Raw genomic sequence first — 4,526 nt, 5'->3', positions numbered from 1 at the left:
ATTTCTAAGTCTTTTATTTTCACAATATGTGTACCTGCTCATAGCATCATAACTCTCTGCATATAGAGTGCTAGTTGTTGTTGTCTGCTGTTACTTAGCAGAACTTGTGGATTTGTTATTTTTGTTGCATTTAATCTGTGCATCTTATGGGCATGAGCTCTACATGTGTTTTGATGTATGTCATGCCATCTTTCCAGTGGTGTATGCCATGTATTTTTGTGATCTCTGTGGTGACTAGCACAAGCATGCAAACTAGGCTACGTAATGTTTTTGATTTCAGGGACTTAGTAATTTCTCCAAGTCTTTGTCTGCTGTTATTTTGTTGCCATATAAACTTGATGCTACAGAGAGATCCATGCATATTTTGGAGATGTTCAGTAAGGATGTTTTGTAAATATTATTGTAATTGATCCATTCCTGCCCTTGTTTGCAATTATGGAATGTCATAGCATGTCTTAATCTTGCTCTACTTTTGCTATAAAATATTTCTGGCAGATTCTTAACATGATATTCAATTTTTCCAAGGCTGTTGTAGTCGATCCATACATGCTATGAACTTTATCTTGCCATGGTTAGCTTCATAAACATGCCATCTTGCTGTAGGTATGCCTGTTTTGTCATGCATTGCTTTGTCGTGAGTGCCTCAAGCTCAAAAAGATGCCCTCATTATGTCTATTTCTGCCATGCTCTGTTTTCTGCTAAGTCTGAAACCTGTTAACGAAACTTGCTATGTTTACCTGGTTCCCATCACATCTTCTGGTCCTTTTTGGCTTATGGTCAGTAAGGGACTTTTGTTCTATGCATTCAGTAGATTCATGCCATGCTTTGTTTTGCTATGTTAAGTTCCTGTAGCATGTTGATTTCGTGCTCTGAACATTGCTACCTGATGTTGTTTCTGCCATGTCCAGTAATTTCACCAAGTCTGTGAACCTGTTATCTTTTGCACTTTTGCCATGCTTGTTTGAACCTGCTGTGGTGTGATCTAGCCGTAGCTCGGTGTTCATCTTTTGTCAAGCATCTCCTGTAGATTACTTCCATATGCTTTGTTGCTATGTTGGAGTGTTGTAGCTTTGTTACTTGTTGCATTCTAAGTGCTATCATGCTGTTAATCGCAGATTCGTGTCACTTGTTTTGCTTGCCATTTGCAAACCGTGCATCCGTTTCCGGTGATCTTTATATTGATTTCGACCGAAATCATTTCATCTTTCCAGTGGCATGCTTGGTTTGCCAAGTTACTGCCTTGTTCATCATTTTCCCTTCCGGAGCACGCATATGCATCGCATATCCCATCTCGCATATCATTCTTGTATTGCATCATGTTGCTTGTGCATTTCCCGTGATTGATTGTGGTTCCGTTGCTTGTGTTCTTGTTTTGGGTAGAGCCAGGAGACGAGTTCGTGAACGAGGAACCTGTTGAGTACGCTTACGAGGATCAAGTTCTCGACAACTCTGAGAACCTTGCACGCAAGATGACCACCCCTCGAAATCACTTCTATCTTTGCTTTGCTAGTTGTTCGCTCTTTTGCCATGCTGCGCTACCTACACTTGCTATATCATGCCTCCCATATTGCCATGTCATCCTCTAACCATCCTTTCCTAGCAAACCGTTGTTTGGCTAAGTTACCGCTTTTGCTCAGCCCTTCTTATAGCGTTGCTAGTTGCAGGTGAAGTTGAAGTTGGTTTCATGTTGGAATATGGATATGTTTGGATATCACAATATCTCTTATTTAATTAATGCATCTATATATATTTGGTAAAGGGTGGAAGGCTCGGCCTTATGCCTGGTGTTTTGTTCCACTCTTGCCGCCCCTAGTTTCCGTCATACCGGTATTATGTTCCTTGAGTTTGCGTTCCTTACGCGGTTGGGTGATTTATGGGAGCCCCTTGATAGTTCGCCTCGAATAAAACTCCTCCAGCAAGGCCCAACCTTGGTTTTACCATTTGCCACCTAAGCCTTTTCCCCCGGGTTTTCGCGAGCCCGAGGGTCATCTTTATTTAAACCCCCGGGGCCAGTGTTCCTCTGAGTGCTGGTCCAAACTAGAGCCACTTGCAGCGCCACCTTGGGGAAACTCGAGGATTGGTTTTAGTTGTACGTAGTGTTCATCCGGTGTGCCCTGAGAACGAGATATGTGCAGCTCCTATCGGGATTTGTCGGCACATTCGGGCGGCTTTGCTGGTCTTGTTTTACCATTGTCGAAATGTCTTGTAAACCGGGATTCCGAGACTGATCGGGTCTTTCCGGGAGAAGGTTTATCCTTCCTTGACCGTGAGAGCTTATGATGGGCTAAGTTGGGACACCCCTGCAGGGTATTATCTTTCGAAAGCCATGCCCGCGGTTATGAGGCAGATGGGAATTTGTTAATGTCCGGTTGTAGAGAACTTGTCACTTGACTTAATTAAAATACATCAACCGTGTGTGTAGCCGTGATGGTCTCTTTTCGGCGGAGTCCGGGAAGTGAACACGGTTTGAGTTATGTATGACGTAAGTAGGAGTTCAGGATCACTTCTTGGTCATTACCAGTTGACGACCGTTCCGTTGCTTCTCTTCTCGCTCTCATTTGCGTATGTTAGCCACCATATATGCTTAGTGCCTGCTGCAGCTCCACCTCATCTCACCATCCTTTCCTACAAGCTTAAATAGTCTTGATCTCGCGGGTGTGAGATTGTTGAGTCCTCGTGACTCACAGATTCTACCAAAACAGTTGCAGGTGCCGACGATGCCAGTGCAGATGATGGGATCGACCTCAAGTGGGAGTTCGATGAGGAACGTGGTCGTTACTATGTTTCTTTTCCTGATGATCAGTAGTGGAGCCCAGTTGGGTCGATCGGGGATCTAGCATTTGGGGTTATCTTATTTTCATTTGGATCTTGACTGTAGTCGGTCTATGTGTATATTTTGGATGATGTATGTTTCATATTTATGTATTGTGTGAAGTGGCGATTGTAAGCCAACTCTCGTTATCCCATTCTTGTTCATTACATGGGATTGTGTGAAGATGACCCTTCTTGAGACAAAACCACAATGTGGTTATGCCTCTAAGTCGTGCCTCGACACGTGGGAGATATAGCCGCATCGTGGGCGTTACAGACTATCGGTCTGCTGAGTCTTTTCTTGAAAACTCTCAGCTCACGTGGTGTATACATTCGACCGTTGGTGATGATCGCTCCTCCTTTCGTCCCCGAGTGCATTACACCAAAATGTCTAGCACACGGGAACGAAGGAGAAGCGACCCCCACGACAACAGTCGGGATTCTTCGTCCTATCATACATGGTGGAGACTCTCCCTCACTGAGTCCTCTCTGACATTTGCGACCGTCGGTGATGGTCGTTACTCCTCCTTCCCCTAGTGCATAACAATGGTCTAGCACAAGGAGAAGGAGAAACGACCCCCACAGCAACAGTCAGGATTCTTCATCCTCTCATATATGGTGGAGCCTCGACAGACTTAAAGTTAACCCAAAATATCGTTTAATTATCTTTCTAGGAAATCCAGGCCACTCGATATTTCCTACATATTCTAGCACAAGTCATGCCAGAATTCACGGAAAAATCCGGCATGACCTTTGCTAAAAAAGGACATATCGAGCGCCAGAAATTTGCCGGAACGGAAATTAATCAACACTCCAGCAAAACATAGGCCACTCGGAGGTGTAACCTGAACATGACCGGCCACTTGGGCAACCACAAATCCTATTTAAGCAACACAAGATATACATGTTTTTATCTACATCATATCTTATAGGACTCATATTGACATGGAGATTTGGCTGGTCTCACCTCGAGGTCGGAGGGGGTCGGTGACGGGGATGATGGAGGGGCTCCTTGATTTCTGCAAAAACAAAAACCCTATAAGTTATCACTAATACATCCCGAATAATTGCTTAAACTAAAAAAATAACAACAAATATGACATGTTCAACTAGTTCTATTAATTCAACTAGTTCTTACTAAATATAAACTTACTATAAATAGAAAAAACTAGTTGTTTCTAAAAATAAAGTAGTTCAACTAGTCATATTAATTTTCTTACTAAAAATACATTAGTTCTATTAATTCAACTAGTTTATTAATTTACTTACTAAACTAGTTCAACTAAAACTAAACTAGTTCAACTTGTTTATTAATTTACTTACTAATTATTTTAAACACTTACTAAAAACAGTAAAAAAAACTACATTATACAATAGTAAAAAACATCTACTATTAACCATACTGCCCTAGTTAACTAGTACCATCACTACTACTAATTAACATCTACTACTACTAAAAATCATTATCTATGAACCCTAAATTAACATCTACTACTACTAAAAAACATCTACTAACTAAGTAGAGAGAGAGGGGCTGGGGGAGGGGTGGGGGCTTACAAAGAGGGGAGAGACGGTGGCGGGGAGGTGCTCAGCGACGGAGGTAGGGGCGGCGAGGGCGGGCTCGGGATCGGGAGGCGGCGGTCCTGGGCGGGCTCGGGCGGCGGCGGTGAGGTCGAGGGCGGCGGCGGTGAGGTCGAGGGCGGCGACGGTGAGGT

This window comes from Triticum aestivum, chromosome 5D, assembly GCF_018294505.1.
Source record: "Triticum aestivum cultivar Chinese Spring chromosome 5D, IWGSC CS RefSeq v2.1, whole genome shotgun sequence".
NCBI classification, from domain to species: Eukaryota; Viridiplantae; Streptophyta; class Magnoliopsida; order Poales; family Poaceae; genus Triticum; species Triticum aestivum.
This window is presented reverse-complemented; position numbering follows the sequence as displayed.